This window comes from Schistocerca serialis, chromosome 12 (genome assembly GCF_023864345.2).
Source record: "Schistocerca serialis cubense isolate TAMUIC-IGC-003099 chromosome 12, iqSchSeri2.2, whole genome shotgun sequence".
NCBI classification, from domain to species: Eukaryota; Metazoa; Arthropoda; class Insecta; order Orthoptera; family Acrididae; genus Schistocerca; species Schistocerca serialis.
The window spans coordinates 95,513,520-95,536,434 of record NC_064649.1 but is presented as its reverse complement, the minus strand read 5'-3'; positions in this window follow the sequence as shown (position 1 = coordinate 95,536,434).

Below are 22,915 nucleotides of genomic sequence, written 5' to 3'. Positions count from 1 at the left end.
TTCCTACTGAGCCAAATTACCCACAACACACTTTTTTTCCTCAAAGAAACCAAACTAGCAGGTAATGCAAATTGGAAACAACCAAACTTAAAAATGATTAGAGCCTTCAAGTGGTTCAAGTGGCTCTGAGCACTATGGCACTCAACTTCTGAGGTCATTAGTCACCTAGAACTTAGAACTACTTAAACCTAACTAACCTAAGGACATCACACACATCCATGCCCGAGGCAGGATTCGAACCTGCGACCGTAGCGGCCTCGCTGTTCCAAACTGCAGCGCCCAGAACCGCGCGGATTAGAGCCTTCCTAAATATGTTTTGTATATGAAAGATACACGATAATCGTTTTATATGAATTTTATTACACTAAAAATTAAGCAAATTATTGAAAGTTAGACGGCCGGAGTGGCCGTGCGGTTCTAGGCGCTACAGTCAGGAACCGAGCACGCGCTACGGTCGCAGGTTCGAATCCTGCCTCGGGTATGGATGTGTGTGATGTCCTTAGGTTAGTTAGGTTTAAGTAGTTCTAAGTTCTAGGGGACTGATGACCTCACATGTTAAGTCCCATAGTGCTCAGAGCCATTTGAACCATTTTTTTATTGAAAGTTATTTGCTAAATCAAGTCGATGAACCCAAAAAATATATGAATAACAAAAAAAACTTGCCTTGTTATAAGTATGTCTTCTGCTGTTCATCAATATAACGAAGTGAGCTTATATGCCCTTTTGTTACCTGAAAAGAGTGCCTATTACATACAACGTAATTTTTATGTAATTTACGTAACTATAAAATACTTTTTGATTACCGGTCGTGGACGCTGAATAGCCAGACCCAACTGCAGAACAGTTTGGAACACATGTAAAATCGGCGAGCGCAGTGAACGAAACGAACAACTTGATACTGAACTTATAGTCCCGGGAACGAGGAACGATCGGTCTATAGTTCACTAGTTCACTTCGGTCGCGGCAGTCACTTCGGCAGTTCTCGTTCCAGCCGCGGTCGCGTGCTCGTCTCACAAGGGGAAGGCCTCAGACACGGCCAACGGATACGGCTCAAATTTGGCAGGTCGCTTGTGTACAACCTAAAACGAAGGAATCTAAGTTATTTTGGGTCAACACCCCCGCGTTTTTGAGAAAATCACCCCTATAGGTTGTGAAGAGCAATCGACTCAAAATTGGAGGGATCGATAAATAATTGTAAATAGAGCATTTTTCATCATCGGGTATGGGGTCCGCAAACGCAAACTTTTCCAGAAACTAGGGAAGAAACTTTTATAACTGCCGCTTCTGTACCCACATACTAAACGCTATTCGGCGACAGCGTTGATAGCGCACCGGCCAAGGTAACTGGCTGAGACTCGAAGAACCCGAGTTCGAATCTGGAAAGATAAGAGACAACAAACAATAAGTAGTTACTACAGCATTAACAGACGAGCTAATTACCACAAACTACATACCGTACTCGTCATATGTTACTTACGGAAGGACACTGTATTCATTCACAAAACGTATTTCATTCGGCGCATTAACGATGGAAAAATCACTACATGTATCCGCGAGTTTCGCGGCAGCCTAATGACGGAAAACAACTCTTTCCGATTGACTTCTATTAGGCTCGTGCCGGACACCTTCACTCCTCCAGGTTCACAACTATGATATGACGAAGAGGCAACCGGGACAACGTAACTCTCCGCGCGTGCATTCTGTCCCGTTCCTCACAGTAAACAAGCGTCGCGCGGTTGGCTGTCTGTGATCCCTCGTGAGGAATTCGCCGCACTCTTACTCGGAGTTGTTTACATGTGACAAGGCTTAAAAGTTTAATACTTTACTAACTCACGGCGTTTCGGAAATTACTTTGCCTACCTTATTATTATCATTCCTTATTGATTTACGTACCTTATTAACCCTCCTATCCCTATCAATTGAGATATGGAAAAATACAAACGAAAAGAATAACATCCGCTAGCTGTGTTCGAGATTCGAACCCGGGTTCTCCCATCCCGAGCCAATTACCTTTGCCATTGCGCTATCGGCATTGCCAGCGAAAAGCGTTCTGCATGTCGGTACACAAGTGGCAGTTGTAAAAGTTTCTTACCCCCATTTCTGGAAAACTATTCGTTTTCAGACCACATACCTGATGATGAAAAAATGCTCTACTTACAATTATCTATCGATCCCGCCAATTTTGAGTTGATAGCTCGTCATAACCTTTAGGGGTGATTTTCTCAAAAACGAGGGGGTAGATTCCTTCGTTTTAGGTTGTACACAAGCGACCTGCCAAATTTGAGCCGAATCGGATGGCCGTGTCTGAGGCCTTCCCCTTGTGAGACGAGCACGCGACTGCAGCTGGAACGAGAACTGCCGAAGTGACCGCCGCGACCGAAGTGAACTAGTGAACTATGAACCGATCGTTCCTCGTTCCCGGGAACTATAAGTAGACCGCCGTGACCAAAGTGAACTATGAACTGATCGTTCCTCGTTCCCGGGAACTATAAGTAGACCGCCGCGACCGAAGTGAACTATGAACCGGTCGTTCCTTGGAATTCGTTACTCGGTCCTTTCGTTCATCTTGGTGAACCGTTCCTTTGCACCCGTTTGTTCGCGAACTATCCATCTCTATTCACTAGCAGCAGGCTCCAGGATGTTAGCCAGCAGCTTGCATGTATGACAACCAGGGCACAGTGGGAGGGTGAGAGGGGGGAAGGAGGAAGGAGTGTTGTGTGTGCCGTGCGGTCGATGGGGAGCAGTAGAGGGTGTCGCGGGCCGTCTCGCCTCAGGCCGGAGGACTTGACACGGAGACTGTGAGTAGCGTGGGGGTTGGCGGTACTGCTGAGGAGCTGGCAGGTAGGCAAGCCGCAGCTCACACGACAGGTAGCAGAAGCGCTCCCCCTGGCGACAGGTGGCACATCGCGCGACGCCGTGAAGCTCTCTCCAACTGTTCAAGCTCTCTACACAGGCCTGCAAGTGTGTATTTTGCAATTTATTTCTTAACTCTCAGCTCAGTATGTGACTTTCCTGCAACGTATGAGTCAGGCTCTCTGGCAAACACATGTTTAAACAGTGATTTAAGGTGCAAATCATTTGAAATTTTTAACTGAACTTTTAACATAATGGGTGATCAAAAAGTCAGTATAAATTTGAAAACTTAATAAACCACAGAATAATGTAGATGGAGTGTTAAAAATTGACACATGCTTGGAATGACATGGGGTTTTAATAGAACAAAAAATAAAAATATTGCTAGACGTGTGAAAGATCTCTTGCGCACGTCGTTTGGTGATGATCGTGTGCTCAGCCGCCACATTCGTCATGCTTGGCCTCCCAGGTCCCCAGACCTCAATCCATGTGATTAATGACTTTGAGGTTACCTGAAGTCGCAAGTGTATCGTGATGGACCGACATCTCTAGGGATGCTGAAAGACAACATCCGACGCCAATGCCTCATCATAACTCCGGAAATGCTTTACAGTGTTGTTCACAACATTATTCCTCGACTACAGCTATTGTTGAGGAATGACGGCGGACGTATTGAGCATTTCCTGTAAAGAATATCATCTTTGCTTTGTCTTACTTTGTTATGCTAATTATTGCTATTCTGATCAGACATTTTTTGATCTACATTATTCCGTGATTTATTCATTTTTCAAATTTATACTGACTTTTTGATCACCCGGTATTTGCCAACGGCCTTGCCATAGTGGTAAGACCAGTTCCCGTCAGCTCACCGAAGATAAGCGCTGTCGGGCTGGGTTAGCACTTGGATGGGTGACCATCCAATCTGCCGAGCGCTGTTGAAAAGTCGAGTGCACTCAGCCTCTGTGAGACAAACAGAGGAGCAAATTGACTAAGAACTCGCTGTTCCTGTCTCGTGAACTGACCTACGGCCGGGAGTGCGGTTGCCATGCGAAATTAGCCCAGCGGTCTAAGGCGCTGCAGTCATAGACTCTCGGCTGGTCCCGGCGGAGGTTCGAGTCCTCCCTCGGGCATGTGTGTGTGTGTGTGTGTGTGTGTGTGTGTGTGTGTGTGTGTGTGTTTGTTCTTAGGATAATTTAGGTTAAGTAGTGTGTAAGCTTAGGGACTGATGACCTTAGCAGTTAAATCCCACAAGATTTCACACATTTAAATTTAATTATAACACATGTACTTTTTGCAGTTACTTAAGTGTCGTTTTAATACTTCTTCTTGATTTCATTGCAGTAAATAAAGCATGCAGTATTTTACGTTGTACCAGACTAAAATCACATGCTTTTGCATGGTTTATGAAATACTGCACAGAAACTATTAGAGAACGGAATTTTACATTCTGTAAAATTATACTATCTCTATAGCAACTAAATGTTCACATAAAAGTAAACTCTTGTGTTTCACCTTGCACAATAAAGTTGCACTCGATAGCTACAAAAAGGAAAGTCTGCAAACTTGGCACGTAGAGCTGGGGTCTTTATCACCACTCAGAACATTTTTTATTTTAACTAACACTTTAAGCATTATACTGGAGATACAGAAAGATGTCCATCACATATGTCGTGCATGATCCTCTTGTTGACTAGCAAAATTGTGAGCACTGTCTGTTATAAAATCGTTGTAATTTTCGTCTGTTTCTTGGTCTGTACCACTGATGTCTTCCTCCATCCACTGAGTAACAATTTCATCAAACTTAGGATCGTTAAAATTGACACGTTCCTGTGAACACATTTTATACTGTACTGAGGAAAACATGGGTACGAACTTCACGAGGTGCGGTCTAGGAGACGTGTCAACATCAAACGAAGAAGGTGGTAATTCAACCGACAGCAAATCGTTATACCGTTGGTGATGTAAGGAGGAGATGGGGGTATAGAAGCGTTCCACCAGAACTGACCTTGTAGAGCGAGTTCGAAAATTTTCGCGCGTTATAGGTAAAGAGTTAATCAGCTTGGGAGATCGTAACGTTTTTTCTTATGCTGAAGTGGATCTTCCTAAGAAACCCATATAATAATTAAAACGTTATTTCGAAAAAAATTGTAAAAACAAGGAACTCCTAACATAATACAGAAGTACTATTTTCTTCAGGTCTAATACAAAGATACAAAAATGTTAATGTCTCTTCTTTTTCTCATCAAATTTCCATCCCATTTTCTTCCAAGCTCTAACTGAAGACACTTCCTGTGCAGCATCCAGCAGTAGTCAGTTATTATGATGACTATCCATCAGTCCTGGTAGTCGCATTCGATTTGTTTTTGGAAACTTTCTGCAGGTTACTCACTTGCAGCACCTAGGCTTTCCAGAAAACTGCCCTCCGTTACAATTCCTTGATGCCTCAGGGTGTATCCTCCTAACAGATGCCTTGTATTAATCACATTGTACCATAAATTTGAATTTCTTACCAATTCGGTTCGGTATCTCTCGATTAATTATCCCGTCTGCCTTTCCAGGAATTCTTCTGCAGCACCACATTTCAAAAGCTGCTGTTCTCTTGTCGTCTCTTCTGTTTATAGTCCACGATTTCTCAGCACATAAAATAGTGACAGATGTTAAAATCCTTCTCTTTTTCTTTCTATTGGCAGTCCGTTTTACAACCTCTCTACTTCTTCCATCGTCATTTACTCTGATAATCTAACTCCCTCGACACCACCTGACCAAGAAAAAAACAATAATGAAGTGATGTAAAGTCTACAGGTTTTCTGCCGTACGTGGGAAATATCTCTAAAAAATTGCAACAATAATGAAGAAGTAACAATTCGGTGTGAACTTCCTTTAACTGACCAAGACGTCCGCTCTTCTGGGACCTTTCAAGGACGATCGGCTCTTTCTAAAGGCGGATATATATCAGATTCCATGTAAGTGTGCTAGAAGATACAAACAATATGCACACCAGCGATACACCCGCCTTTTACGGCATCACAAATCTGCAGTGGCTGAACATTGTATTCTCGCTGTTCTTTCCACGGATTACAGGAAAGATGAGATACTAAACATAGCATCATCCTACTGGAATTCCGTGGTCAAGGAAGCTGTAGAAGTACAATTAGCAGACAACCTGCTCAACCGAGATGATAGTATCCATCTCGACAAATCGTGGTAACACATTCATTTCACATCTGCGCTCTCAAACGAAACATTCTAAATTTTTATGCCATCCATAATAATCAACAACAGACTTTGTAAGTATTGTGGATTCACAGATCCTGCGGAGCTCGCTTTATTTTACTCTTAGACGCATCAAGTTTAATCTATGACTGAGGCTCTTCTTACTAATAGTGTTATCTCTGACGCATGAGCTTTTACTCCATAAGGTGTGAAGTTATTTAAAAACTTGCAACCGACTCTTTATGAGAATAAAATGTTGTCAGCCGAAATAACGGAACATGAATTAAAAATATTCCGAATGCACACCAGAAAAATGATGGAACATTTTGTTGTTTTACTTCTTTTAGTAATTATTTTACAAATTCCTTTAGAAACACTACCAAATCCTCTCTATTAGTCCACCATATACTTTGCCGTCTCTCACAGAATTAAAACGTCATCGCCAAACTTGAACAATTTTTGCTTTCCCTATCTTAATATTAATACCGTTTCAAAATTTCTGTTTGATTTGTTTTGCTGTCTGGTTATTGTATGGACTGAAATAAAATCGGGGATAGACTACAATCCTGTCGCCGGCCGCGGTGGTCTAGCGGTTCTAGGCGCACAGTCCGGAACCGCGAGACTGCTACGGTCGCAGGTTCGAATCCTGCCACGGGCATGGATGTATGTGACGTCCTTAGGTTAGTTAGGTTTAAGTAGTTGTAAGTTATAGGGGACTGATGAGCACAGATGTTAAGTCCCATAGAGCTCGGGGCCATTTGAACCATTTGAACAATCCTGTCGCCCTTCCATCTCTACCAGTACGAGGGTTGGAACTTAAATAGCGGCAACTATTTATTCACAACCGATACAAAAGAGTTACACGTTTGCACCCGTTACTGTCCTTCAAAGTAGCCACCAGCGTTGTGTAGAATGCGTTGCCAGCGATGTGGAAGGCGTAGTATACCGTTAGCGGAGCCTATTCTGTTGATGGTGCGAATGGAGCGGTCTGCTACTTGTCGAATCTCTGGAACAGTTCTGAAGCGAACACCACGAAGTGGTTCCTTCATCTTAGGAACAAAATCAAAGCCACAAGCACTTACGTCCGAGGAGCATGGTGGGTGGTACAGTACTTCCCAGTCCCATCGACCAAACGGGAGCAGCCACAGCTGTATGCGCCCGCGCATTGTGCAAAATGATGGGTGGGTTGCGCAGAAAGTGTCGCCGCTTCTTTCGCAAAGCTGGTCGGAGGTGATGCTCCAAAAACGAACAGTAATACGACTTAAGTCCTTGTGACTTTGATTTGATTCCGAAGATGAAGGAACCGCTTCGAGGCATTCGCTTCAGAACTGTTCCAGAGATTCGACAGGCAGTAGACCGCTCCATTCGCGCCATCAACAGAACAGGCTCTGCTAACGGTATACTACGCCTTCCACAATCGCTGGCAACGGGTTCTCCACAACGCTGGTGACTACTTTGAAGGACGGTAACAGGTGCAAACATGTAACTCTTTTGTATCGGTTGTGAATAAATAGTTGCCACTATTTAAGTTCCAACCCTCGTAATTCCCTTTTATGTTCCAGAGCAAACCATAAATAACTTTTCGTTCCCTGTATTTTATTCTTGCTATATTCAAAACTAAAGAGGATATACTCCTGTTTACATTTTCAAAAGCTTTCTTTAAATGTAAAAAATGCTTTGAAGGTTGAATTCTCTTTCTTGAGTCTAGCTTTTAAGATACGTCGTTGGACCAATGCTTCCTTGTATGTTCCTTCGCCTTTTACCAGTCTGTTCATTCTTCTGCAAATAAATCGTTTTAGTAATTTGCAACTATGACTTATAAAAATGATAGTCCTATAATATTCACACCTGACATCTTATCCTTTCTTTCAACTTGGAATAAGTTAGTAACATCAGAGTTTACTGGTTCAGTCTTTGTCCAACATACGTCTTGCAAGTCCGTTGGTATTTGCTCTGTGGCTAATAGCAAGACTAAGGATACGCAGGTCAACCGTTGGATACGTGGTCAGTCTAGGAGATTTATATGTCAGTTAGCACTTTCTTCATCAGCTGCAATATTTGTTAATGTGAAAAATACTATGTAGTTCAAAAATGGTTCAAATGGCTCTAAGCACTATGGGACTTAACTTCTGAGGTCATCAGTCCCCTAGAACTTAGAACTACTTAAACCTAACTAACCTAAGGACATCACACACATCCATGCCCGAGGCAGGATTCGAACCTGTGACCGTAGAATACTATGTAGTACCATAGTTGCTAGTCCACATTAAACTGTATGTGTACCTATAATTGGTTATAAGACCACAGTGTGGCAACACAATGATGTTCTAATTTATTACATCTTTACTACTAACTGTATTAGCAACACATTTCGCAGACAGTATTCACGTACAGCACTGAATTTACCTGCAAAATTATATGATTGTAGAACACGTAGTTCAGGCGATATGGTGTCTTGAACACTGAGAAGCGTAGAAAACGTGACTGTGATTAAAATGGACTGGAACTTACCCAGACTATCTTCATCTAGCGCAGCGGTTCCCAAGCTTTGCAGCCTTTGAAAAACCGTTACCCCTGAGTGCAATATCTAGTACCTCCGCCGCCCTCCGCCCCCCCCCCCCCCCCCTTCGATCTGTTGGCCCCCCTCAAACAATTTACCGCCAACTGAAGCACGTAACTAAATGGTAGAATGAAATACTTTTCTTGGAACCATTTTACTTTTAAATGATGAAAGATGAATGATACTGTGTGTGTGAAAATGGGTGACGTAGGAATTCGTGGTGCGTCGCAAGTGCTACCCACAACTGCTCCTCAGACGAGAAAGCTAATTGCCCACATTCAGGGCAGACACTCGTTGGAAAACACACTTCTCCTTCATTCCTCCTCCCCATTGCGACGCTTGCTTGACCTATTCACTGCAACCCTATTTAAAGTCAAAGAAGTTCAGATGTGTACAGTTTGCTTCTTGTTCGTAAATAACTTCACTGCTGCACACCTTTCTTAGGTAGTGGCAGAAATTGGACGACTTCAGGCTGTTAATGTTTTCTGTCCAAGCACTCTAATAATAGTGCCAATTAATTCATTTATCTGCTTCCGAGTGAGTAATCAGGCAATATCTGGACTACTACAGGTACTATCTACAACTTGGAAAGGATATTTTTGTGAGATATATAGCATTTGTTACGTATATGTCTCACGACGTACGGGACAAAGCACAGCAGAGGTGTGTAGTTGGTGGACTATGTGAGGAACCTGTAACCTCCACCGCATTAAAGCTACTAAGTGAGAAAAAGTAATTACTGGTAACTTCTATAGCCCGCATCTCGTGGTCGTGCGGTGGCGTTCTCGCTTCCCACGCACGGGTTCCCGGGTTCAATTCCCGGCGGGGCCAGGGATTTTCTCTGCCTCATGATGGCTGGGTGTTGTGTGCTGTCCTTAGGTTAGTTAGGTTTAAGTAGTTCTAAGTTCTAGGGGTCTGATGACCATCGATGTTAAGTCCCATAGTGCTCAGAGCCATTTGAACCATTTAACTTCTATAATAAATATTAGAAGTGTTACAAAATTGTGACAATAGTAATGATCATTTGAAAATAATTCAGTTTCGTGACTGAAACAGAATCGAATCGTTCAGTTTTCACCCCCTCAGAAAGTTTCATTTCACGCCTCAGGGGATAATTACCCCCAGGTTGCGAACCGCTGATCTAGTGTCTCATAACAAGAGCGATTAGCGAAGTTCAATAAATTTGATTTCAAAGCTTTTGCCTCATCAACGTCTACAGTTAATTCCGCTCTTTGTTTAAGGGAGGTAGGACGTCAAAGGGGCCGACTTGGAGCAGGAGAGGCACCACAAGACATTTTAATTTCCACTGTCCACACTTTTACAAATAAATTCATAGAACTTTGTCAGCATGACCAGGATGGATGCAGAATTCACACCCATAGCAGAGGAAGTTCAAACGCATAACAAAATAAATTTTTTTACGTGTCACATTTCATCACCTTTTCACTTCCTATTGGCTGCATTTGTTGCTATAGGTACACTTTTCTTCATAAGAAAGAAAGATTCTTCGATGAATTTTGCCCAGCGTACAAACAATACTTACATGTGTATAAAACTCTACAATTTATTTTATCTATGAAAATATGAATGAGCTGTTACATTTTAAACTTCATGTTTAGAAAAAAATTCAAATTTTACAGTTAATTATCTTAATTTTTACCAGAGTTTTAACAGATTCGGAAAATTATAGATTTTCATACACCTGTTGGTATGGTTTGTATGCTGTGCAAAATTCATCGGAGAATCTCTCTTACGTATCAAGAAAAGTGTACTTACACCAACAAATGAAGCTAATAGTAAGTGAAAAATGATGAAATTTCACAGGTAAAAAAATTTATATTGCTATGTTTTTGAACTTCCATTGCTATGAGCGTGAATCCTGAATCCTTGCTGGTCATGCTGACAAGTTTTATGAATTTATTTGTAAAAGTATAGACAGTGGAAATTAAAATGTCCTGTGGTGCCTCTCCTGCTCCAAGTCGGCCCCTTTGACGTCCTACCCCTCTTAATGTAATTTGAAATCAGAACAGATAAATGCGTGTCCCTCTGTGTGTGTGTAGGTGGTGTGACGGAGAGTTGGGATGGGAATTGTGTGGTGCGCTTTTTTTTGTCCGGCCTCTTGTTTACGTTAGAGCTCACTGACCGCTCGCATGTCATGTCCGTCGCCGTCACGCCGCGTCGAACCCAGGACCGCGACCACCGGAGCGAGCCGATCTGTCGGACGCAGTGTCTGTCATCGCGAGTGATACGTGTCACTGGCAAACGGCCAGCGGACATTGCGCAAATTAAAACATCACAAGCACACACACACGCGCGTGCGCGCACACGCACACACGCACACACGCGCAGGCCGCTCCTGCCTGCTGGCGTACGGACGGGCCGCAGTAATTGCTAGTAATTGACCTAACGAGCCACCGATAACGACGTTAATGGAATAGTCGCAAAGCCGACCAGCAGCGGTGGATCTCGGCGGCGGTGCTTAGGGCAGGTACTGGTGGTGGGAGGGAGGGAGGGAGTGTGGGGGAGGGAGGGAACGCAAGCATCAGCACATTGCGACAGCCTCGGCCGTTAATATCCCCGGGGCTGGCCGCCTGGATCTCCCCGGCGCAAACCGCGTTTGCATCTGAATCCACCGGCGGCCTGACAGCGCTTTGATATTCCAAGTAGACCTCCGCTGCCAACCCGGCCGCACACACAGTAATCTGGGTAAAGCCCCGTTACTGCGTCCGATTCCGAGATTGCAGTTGCGGACATTCCAGGCCCCGCTGTGGAGAGCGCATCTGTATAGCTTCCCATCCGTCAACATCCGCTGCTCCCTGTACAAACACAACCACTCCTCTGCATATTAATCCTTGCCCTAAAAACTAACTACACCACTCTTCTCTTTTTATTTCGTACTTGTCAATATCACAGGAAAGGCAAAGCCACTAGAGACGCAGTTTTGGCGCAACGGAAACAAGACTTCGGAAAAAAATCGAGAAACACGTAGGACTTGTTGGGCTAGAAAAAGCCTTCATGAGTGTAAAGTGGAGCATGATGTTTGAACTTTCAAGAAAATGAGTACCCTAGTTATGAATTTTTTTACTTAATTAACTTTATACTGTTGTCTGGTATCAGCTTTTCGGCAACATGCTGGCATTATCAGGGGCGTAACAACACATATATGGTAATCTGGATTGTCATGAGCCTTACTCCCTATATGTGCCTCTAACGTTGAGTATTGAAAACTACACCTTGTGCAAGATGATTCAATTGTTTTAGTGTGTTACGTAAAACGCAACGACATCACTTAAAACTTTCACATTCAGCTGACTAACTTACGAAGTTTCTCAACTGCTAACAAACTAATTTCAGTTGCTAACACAATAGCATGGAAAAAAGTCGGAGAGGTGGCAAATACAGTCACCAAGAAGTGAACGAGGGGCAGGAAGATTTGGCTTGGAACGAATTCATTAAGGCATTAGCCAAGAGAGGAGAAGACGCGGAAAGCTGGCTACGAAATGCCGATTTTGTTCAAGGCAAAGCACAGTACAAACAAGTATGGAGAACTACCCAAGCCGCCCTGAGGACACCGAGGAGAATGTACGTCAAGGGAATGGCAGAGGAAGCTCAACGAGATTTTTTGGAAAACAGAGACGCAAAAGCTGTGTCCTAATATTAACTTAACCACAAAAAGTTTGCCTTGGAACATCATGGGACCGTCCACACAAACTGGGTCAACTCTGCCAAGAGATGGAAATAATACTTCAGAGAGCTGCTCAACTGTGATGAGTAAGTCTATGTGGGAACTTTAACCTCCCGATACTGTAGAATCATATTGCCCGCCATCTGTAATGGATCATATAGGAAATCAGATATAACGAAGCAGATAATGGAAATTCTTGCAATCCATATGTCGCATACAGCAAATCAGTGTTTAATAGTATTGGTTAAAACAGTCTTGGTTGCAATTTTAGTTTTTTTATTTTTCAACGACGCGTTTCGCCTTATTTAGCCATCTTCAGGTTATCTTTTCTAGATGGACGCGAGAGGCACCAAGATCTGCATAACGCGTACCCGCTAGAAAAGATAACCTGAAGATGCCTAAATAAGTTGAAATTGCAATCAAGACTGTTTTTAACCAATACTAACAATCAGATAATGAAGCTGAAGAAGACTAAGTCCAGGAGGATATGGGATCCAGGTACAAGTCATTGAAGCGAGAGGGGAGGGACTCGAGATTTTACCAACTAATCTAGAGGTCTGGATTGTGAAGAATATCCCAGGAGACTGGATGACCGCAGTTATCCGCCCTTCACACAAGAAAGGTGATGAGTTGGAGTACAGAGGAACCGCACTCCTGAAAGTCTGCTGTAACACGCTGTCCAACTGTGTAGTCCATCCGTTTACAGAATAACTGATTGGGGAATATCGAGGCGGCCTTAGGAATGCCTGTTCGACGGTCGACGATATCTATGTACTGCGACAGTTCACCGACAAGATGCAGGAATATGGCGAAGACCTTAAAGTGCTCTTCATCGATTTTCAGAAGGCATACTAATGCGTCCACCGGGGAAAGCATACGAGTGCATCCACCGAGAGCTCGTGACAATCTTGTCGAGTTTAGAATACCCAAGAAACTTCTCAGCTAAGTTAGAATCTGTCTCGTTGATTCAAATGGCAAAGTGAAATTCGGGAGCCGTGCCTTAACGTAATGAAAGGGCTGAGACTAGGAGACTTGTCACCGATTTTGTCCAACATGGCTCTCAAAAAGATAGTGAGAGAAGCTTTCCATTACAATTCCGAAGAAATCGAAGTGAGACAGTCACACATCGCTCATTTTCCGACGATGAGACCATGTTGTCCAGATATAAGGAAGAACTGATGCAGATGAGCGACAACGTGGAGCCGCCAGCGAGCAAGATCAATCTGCTGGTGAATGAACTAAAGAGCGAGTATTAGATGATCAGTAGGACCTATTCAAGAGACCCACTCCAGCCACTGCTAGTCGGAAGCTGCTACTGCAAAATGGTTCATAACTGCAAATATTTGCGGGTGACCTTCACAGAGCTAACGGCCTTGCCGCAGTGGTAACGCCAGTTCCCGTCCGATTACCAAAGTTGAGTGCTTTTGAGCTGGGCTAGTACGTGGATGGGTGACCAACTGGTCTGCCGAGCACTTTTGGCAAGCGGGGTGCACTCAGCCCTTGTGAAGCGAACTGAGGAGCTGCTTGATTGAGATGTAACGGCTCTGATCTCGTGAACTTACAAAATGGCATGGAGATCGGTGAGCTGACCGCGTGCCCCTCCATATCAGCATTCAGCGATGATGCGATGGCTTTAATGATCTGCTCTGGTGGGGTTTATACTTTTACAGAGAATGCATTGCCTGAGACAGAAATCGAAGGCAACATCCAAGCCGCAGACCGGTCGTACTTTAGTCGAAGTCAACTCGTTAAATCGCGGAGTCTCTCAAGGTATTTCAGACTCCAGTTGTACGAAACATTGATCCCAACAGTAGGACTCTACGGCTGCTCACCCCTACCCCAATAACAAGGACACTTAAATAATATTCTCGTTTTGAGAGGAATGTCTTACTAAAGATCAATGGATCATGGGTTGTAGAAAATAAACTGACGCTAAATCACAGTAAGACTCAGTTTTCACAGTTTCTAAAACACAGTTCAACAAAACCTGACATTTTAATTTCACAGAATGGGCATATGATTAGTGAAACTGAACAGTTAAAATTTCTAGGTGTTCAGACAGATAGTAAACTGTCGTGGAAAGTCCACGTTCAGCATCTTGTTCAAACACTTAATGCTGCCATTTTTACTATTCGAACGTTATCTGAAGTGAGTGATCGTTCGACACGGAAATCAGTATATTTTGCTTATTTTCATTCGCTTATGTCTTACGATACTATATTTTGGGGTAACTCTTCCCATTCTAAAAGGATATTTTTGGCTCAGAAACGGGCGGTTCAGGCAATAAGTGGAGATAGTTCAAGAACCTCTTTTGGAGCCCTGTTCACGAGTCTGGGTATTTTGACATTTACCTCTCAATATACATATTCCTTACTGACATTTCTTATTAACAATATTAGCTTATCCCCAAGAATAAGCAGCTTTCACTCAGTTAATACTCGGCAGAAATCAAACCTACATTTGGATCGGGCTTCCTTAACTCTTGCGCAGAAAGGTGTGCAATACACTGCTGCGGCCATCTTCAATAAGCTATCACTCCAGTTCAAAATTCTTAGCAGTAATCCACGCGCTTTCAAATCGAAACTGAAGAGTTTCCTCATGGGTCACTCCTTCCACTCTGTCGAGGAGTTCCTTGAAAATTTAAGCTGATTCTTGTTGCAATGTTGACCGTGTTCACTTAAACTTATGGACTGACTTTTTTCGGGTTCATAAACATTTTATTTTTATCTATTACTTTTATGTTGTAATTACATCTACTGACATGTTCCATGACCTTGAAGATTTGTTCCTCAATTTGGTTCTACGCTACTTGACGTGTAAACAATATTTTAAAAAAATAGCAACATAGTCATCAGAAAGTTCGTGCAACAGTTTACTGGATATCATTTTGGCGTACTCACCCAATCTGGGAATACTGCAGAGAAATAATTACGAAAATCTCCAAGTGGCTGTCAAGCTTCACTTACCTGAAAAAGAATAAGTTATGGTTATTGTAATGGTTCAGGGTTAAACTCACAGTATTTAGTGCGTACTACAGAATGTTTAACAGGTTACAATTTACAAGTTTCTCACGCATCAGAACTATGTCTTACGATCACAATTCAGAATAAATTATCGAGTGTTGTTTGTGAGTGATTAAACAGTACATGTTTACTGCAGGAATAATAACAGGTAATTCTCATCTTAGGAGGTCGAAACCAGTGGAGGTGCATGTCAAACGGTTTGAATATAAGGGGGGGGGGGGACGGAAGGGGGAATTAATAATGGCCCGGACGAGTGGATACTATTAGACGACAATTTGTGGCAGCATTAACGGAGGAGGAAATGATCCACTGTAAGTTCCAACAAAATGGAACAATTGCCCATACAGCCGGCCAAACCTTGTAGCATATTTACACGATTTCCACGTCTGACAGAGTTGTTAGCAGGGGTCAGTCTGGTAGCTGCCCTTGGTTGCCAGCAAGGTCACCCGATCTGTCGTATGCGATTACTTTGTGTAGGGAGCCCTCAAGTCGAAGTTCATCGAAACAACCCCCATAGCCTTAAAAAACTACAATAGAACATTTCGGATCAGACTGCAGCAATTCCAGCAGATCAGCTTCGATCTGCCTTCAGCAGCTTGCTGACTAGGGCCCAAAAATTCTAGGAGATGAATGATGGGCACTTTCAAAGTCTTCTATAATCAGGTTAGTGCTGTATTTCCTTTCCCCTGTTGTAGTCCTTTGTACCCTGGAACTCTGTTCTCTGGGCTACTTTTATTTGTCCCACCCCGTACCACGCTTCTCATACCCATCCTGCAGTTGGTGCTATCATTCCATCTTTAATGACCTCAACATGAAGAAGATGCTGAACACTGCAAGTCCGTCTGGCCACGTAAGACCAGTGACTGTTTCAGTGCCTATGTGGCTGTAAGCATTTGATGACATCTGAAGGTGACTGAAATAAAACAGGAGGTTTACTGTGTGTTAGATTCTCTAGCTCGGCATATCCCATCCCATACCACTGTGTTCTCGGTTTCCTGACCCGCAGGCTGTGCATTGAGTACTGGAAGTATCAGCAGCTGTTCACCTTCGGAGAAGGAACTGCTCTTCCATGCCTCCTGCAGACACCAACTACGAACGAGGATGTCATCATCCAGCCAGCAGAACTAACAGGCAATGAGCTTATTTTCTCCGGTAATGACATACAATCACGCGGATAGAATGTAACCATCTGTGGAATTGTGTACTCTACAGTCTGAGGGCTGGAAAGATAATCGCAATTGTATTGTGGCGTCAGATCTTTCAGTCAACAGTGTTGCATTGTTGACAGCTATCCGCAAGTGCACTGGTCTATTGAGACATGCCACACTGGAATACACTGAATTAGTAAACAGATTTCTTAGTGGAATCACCACACTACTAGTGCTGACTTGCCGATACCGACTTAGTCCCTGGACGACATTAGTACTGAAAGTTGTAACTTGTCACGGACTAAGTTTCTTTCAGTATGGAATATTTGTATACCAGAGTTCATATCAAAGTGTTTTCTGAGTTACAGTACGTTTTTTTACTTGGACTAATTTATACGTGTAGTACATACAGACCGCTATACTGGCGTAGTTGTTAACCGTGTCCTATCTCGAGAGAAATAGAGAGCACGTCACAACATTAGGAAGAAGGCCAGCTCCGTAGCCAAGTGGCCAGCACAGCTGACTACCATGTGGGACACCCCATTTCGTTTCCAAGTACTACCAAGGATTTTTTTCTTTGGTGTGAGGACTGAAGCAGGGTAGACACAGCTACGTGAAGCCAATGGAGTAGTTGCTTGACCGAGCGGTAGTAGCTCTAGGCGACGAATAGTGACAGCGGTCGGGAGAGCGGCGTGCAAACCCCACACCATCCATCTAATGACGTCACTGCCAGAGGATGACACGGCAGTCGACCGGTACCCAGGTGGGTCTGTGTACATAGTTTACATTACTAGATAGAGGTTGACGATATCGTCCGCTTCGAAGTATATTTGTGTCCGCCATGAGGAGTCCGGAAAGCAGAGATTGGGGGGGGGGGGGGGGGGCAGGCAGGGGTGAGAGGAAAAAGAGAGCATCAAACTTCGCCAAGAGATGAGATCAGACAGAACAAGCATCTCTCGACCGCTACTCTGGTAGCATCTCTGCACGCGATTGTCTTCCCATACTCCGTCATGGTCGGTAGGGCGCTGCGAGAGGAAACATTGTCTGACAGCATCGTTTTGCTGCTGAGGTTATGGTTAGAGCCAGGACGTAGGCCACAAGAGATAGTGCCGACGTACTGGTTATGAGAATTTAAGCGTGAACAAAAATTTATTGCTGAATTAACAATAAAAGAGTCTCAGTATCCTGCCACCCCTCTCAGTTGGTTGGTTTGGATTGTTTGGGGGAGGAGACCAGACAGCGAGGTCATCAGTCTCATCGGATAAGGAAAGACGGGGAAGGAAATCGGCCGTGTCATTTCAAAGGAACCATCACGGAATTTGCCTGGAGGTGTTTAGGGAAATCACGGAAAACCTAAATCACGATGGCCGGACGCGGGATTGAACCGCCGTCCTCCCGAATGCAAGTCCAGAGTCCCCCCCCCCCCCCCCCCCCCCACAGTCTGGTGATGGCTCGCACATGATATTTAATGTTGGATAAGAGCCACTGGTGCCCCTGTATACCTCGAATACTCTCTGTAAGGCAGTTTTGATTACATATTTGTGGCGACGGCTCAGTTTTGTCACAGTTCTAGGTGTCTATTGTTTTCAGTGGGTGTTTCGACGCGATTCGCTGAAAAGGTTGGTGCATGAAGGTGTGACGCCCTTTCATTAAGTCGACTTTTCTAGATACCGAAATGAAATTTTCGACAAATGATAGTAAGCGAAGGGTCACGCCGTTTTATTGTGCGTCGTTAATTGGTTAATACTCTTAGATTCTGTATCATCAAAAATTGTGAAGCAGATACTTCTCTTTAACTGGAACGACATACTTTTAACTGCATTTTAACACTACTCAAAACACGACCACATGTATAAAATGTGGGCTGATATTAGCATTGAAATGTTTCGGGAAAAAAACTGAGAAGTCTGCTATAATGGAAAGGCAAGGCCGAGTTGGCTACTGCGGCATAAAGACTACCAATACGGGCTACAATCATCCTTTACTGACGGAATGCAACTTGTACTTTTTTTCATTACTTTATAGAGATCTGGCATCGTGTGGTAAAGCAACACAGAGAGAGTGTGTTAAGGGAATGTTGCGGAGTCTTTTTAACTTGTCAGTTGAAAGTCGACAACTGCGTTGCTAGCTTTCAGGCATCTCCCAGAGCCGAACGGAGAGTAGACTTACAGAATTTTAACTGAAGCCTCCGTTGCTTCCCAATATTTTTGTACCAGTCATGCCATTTCAGAAACGAATCGTGTTTCGTAGCATTACGCTTCCCAGTACTTGTAAATTCCTGGAAAGCATTTTCATTGAGGGGTTCGGTGAACTGGATTCCAGTCCCGTCTGGTCTTTGGATTAAACTTGTCCTCGTTGTTCTCTGCGGACCACTTCCGTCTGCAGATGCCGATGTCTCATTAAGTAAGCAGGGAAAGTAGTTAAAATCATTAATTGGGAGACGGAATATGCCGTCAACAAACGCCCTTTCTGAACGATTTCGTGACGAAACGACCCGTTGTTCTTTGGACAGCTTCTATTTTTTCCACGAGTCCTGCCTTGAAAGGGTTCTAGACTACGGAGCAACACTGAAGCATCGAAAGGATGAGGCATTTGTAAACTGATAAGTCTTTTATGGACTAAATGTCCCGAGGATAGTTCTAGTAATTCACCGTTTGGCATCTGCCTTTCACTCTACACTGTTGTGCAAAACTTCAGGACGAAATTTTCTTTCACATGATGTGTCACGCTGAAGTAACATACTAGGCCTATTCGGGAAGGAAGGAGCGATAGGTCGCAAAATGTTTTATTTGCATCAGATAGCTCCAACTTCCAGCTACTTATCTCGATAGTTGCCGATCCGACTTAGAACTTTGTCGTAGCGTTGTACCCACTTTTCAATACCCTCGTTACAGAAAGTAGCCACCAGTGATTTCCGCCAATTCTCTACACTGGCCTACAGCTCGTTGTCTGTACCAAAATGTTGTCTTCATAGCCAGCGGTTCATGTGAGCAGAGATGAAACTCAGAGGGAGACAATTACGGGCTGTACTCTGGGTAATCAAACATTTCCAATTGAAAACGATGCCGCAGCATCTTCATTGCCCCTGCAGGACAGTTATGTAGTGTTGGCTGCATAGCTTCAGGCGAAGTATCTCATCAGGCTCTCTTACTTCGCGGGAGACACTATTGTTCTAAGTGTCTTTATGTGCGAACTGTCTGCTCGGAACTAAAAAAATCGACGTAATGCGATCGGCGGGCACAATAGAGACACTGCCCAACACACCTGTGCAAAACTTCATTGGATTTTCACTGTGGTTTCCATTTCGCGACCGATAGTTCTTTACTTTCCCCATAACCCCCGTAGCTCCATGCAACTTGCACCATACGTAGAAAGGAGTGCTACAGTATAGTATAGAAGGTAACTGGAAGAAATACGCAAGGAGGCGAACACAAATGACGCTTTAATTGAAAAATAGTAATTACTCTGAAGTCATGGCGATTTATGCTGAACCCATAGACATTAGAAACGGCGCGACTTGGTTCTCAACAGTGTGTGCTATCGCCATGGGCAGTAATACATGTTCTACAATGTGGCCGTAAAATTGGCAACGAGTCCTCTCCATAGAGCATTCCATACTTCCAGCAGTGCGGTTGAGAACTGCTGGACGATCGTTGGTGCCTGTAGACATGCTGCAACACGTAACCGCAAGGCTCCCTTACCCCTGCCCCGCCACCCCCCCCCCCCCCAACCCGCCCCCTCCTGCCAAGACCGCCTGCTCCATGAGATTTCAGTCGTGGGAACCGGGAGGTCAGTCCATTCATTGAATATCCTCTCGTTGCATGGATTCCTCCACATGCGCTGTTCGATTCGGCCACGCACTTCAAATGGTTCAAATGCCTCTGAGCACTATGGGACTTAACTTCTAAGGTCATCAGTCCCCTAGAACTTAGAACTAACTAATCTAAGGACATCACACACATCCATGCCCGAGGCAGGTTCGAACCTGCGACCATAGCGGTCGCGCGGTTCCAGACAGTAGCGGCCACGCACTGTCATCCTTGAAAATTAAGTCAGACCCTAAGGCACTCCTGAGAAAACCAACATGGGGAAGGCGAACATAGTCATAAAAACGCTGAGCGGTGACTACACTGTGTTCAAAGATTTGGTAATTAGTGCGACGATGCAAGACGATGCTTGCTCACACCACAATACCTCGAGTGCGGAAACTACCGTGGTCTACAATGCTGGACGCATCCTCACATGGCGAGAGATGGGAACACACATTGCACCCAGGAACATTATCGATCACGATCGTATTGTTGGTCCAGATGTTGTACTGACGGGAGGCGTAATGTTGGATGAGTGTAATGAGCTCAAAAGTCTTCGAATACTCACCTGTCAACGATATTTTGATACTGTACTCTTTCCCCATTTGCGTGTTTGCATGAGTGCATTCGTCACTGACTTCATTTTTGTGGATGGCAGTGCACGACCACAGGGAACAGCGAAGGTGAAGGACCTTTCAGACCGAGAGGAAATTCGGCGAATGGACTGGCCTGCCCGTCTCTCCGACTTAAATCCCATCGACCATGTGTGGGATGCGTTAGGGAGACGTATTGCAACACCTCCAGATGCACCAACGACCCCAGCAGCAGTCAACTGCGCTGGGGGGAGAATGGAACGCCCTACCACCAAAACTCCTTAGTAGACTTGCGGCGAGCATGGGAGCACGTTTCAGAGTATGTACTGCTATTCGTAATGATCACATATCCTATTATGGACCATGTCCCACCTTTTCTAATGCTCAGAGGACCATTTTAAATCGTGGTTACGTTAAGTATAACTATCGGTTTTGAATAAAAGTGTCGTTTCTGTTCGTCTCATTGCTTACTTCTTTCAGTGACATTCTGTGCTGTACCGTAGAAGTTCTTTCTATGTATGGAGCAAGTTCCATTGAGGTATGTTACTTGACACATGCGAAAGCTGTTTTCGTCGCTGTATTTTGCACGGTAGTGTATTAACTTTTATTGTTCTGAAAAAAAAATTATTTTCTTGTACGCAGACACTAATTTCAAGCGAAATGAGTGGTTCTGGCCTCGATCGGCCATCCTTAGATCGTGAAACACATGTCGTGGTTCACTACCAGCACTTCGGAAATTCCAGTCATGCTCATAAATTAAGGATAATTGCAGAATGTGGTTCCACACAACGTGGCACTACACAAAACTTGCGCTAATAGTATAGGCACATAGGGAACACACACGACACAGATCTGTATGTCCATGGTATTGGTGATATGTTGAAAAAACCGTCCCGAAACACATGTGCTACAAAACACCACTGTTTCCTGCGCATATACCCCGACATCAATATGTGATATGATCACCATGCACACGTACACAGGCGGCACAACGGGTTGGCATACTCTGGATCAGATGTCGAGCAGCTGCTGGGGTATAGCCTCCCATTCTTGCCCCAGTGACTGTCGGAGCTCCTGAAGTGTCATAGGGGTCTGAAGACGTGCAGCGATACGTCGACCGAGAGCATCCAAGACGTGCTCGATGGGGTTTAGGTCTGGAGAACAGGCAGGCCACTCCATTCGCCTCATATCTTCTGTTACAAGGTACTCCTCCACGATGGCCGTGCGTTATCAACCATCAGGAGGAAGGTGGGGGCCACTGTACGCCTGAAAAGGCGGACATACTGGTCCAAAATGACGTCCCGGTACACCTGACCTGTTACAGTTCCTCTGTCAAAGACTTGCTGGGGTGTTCGTGCACTAATCATAATCCCACCCCACACCATCGAACCACGACCTCCATACAGGTCCCTTTCAAGGACATTAAGGGGTTAGTATCTGGTTCCTGGTTCACGCCAGATGAAAACCCGGCGAGAATCACTGTTCAGACTATACCTGATCTCGTCCGTGAACATAACCTGGGACCACTGTTCCAATGACCATGTACTGTATTCTTGACACCAGGCATTATGGGCTCTCCTGTGACCAGGGGTCAGTGGAATGTACCTTGCCAGTCTCCGGGCTAATAAACCATGTCTGTTTAGTCGTCTGTAGACTGTGTGCCTGGAGACAATTGTTACAGTGCCTGCGGTAAGGTCACGAGGATGGTTACCTGCAGTACTCCGTGGCCGTCTGCGGGCACTGATGGTGAGATATCGGTCTTCTTGTGGTGTTGTAGACTGTGGACGTCCCGTACTGTAGCGTCTGGACACGTTTCTTGTCTGCTAGAATCGTTGCCATAATCTTGAGAACACACCCTCTGGCACACGGACGGTCCGTGCTACGACCCGTTGTGTTTGACCAGCCTCCAGTCGTCCAAGTATTCTACCCCTCATAACGTCATCAGTATGTGTTCTTTGAGCCATTTTCAACACACAGTCACAAGTAGCACATGTGAAAACGTCTGCACACACTCGCTGCACCGTACTCTGA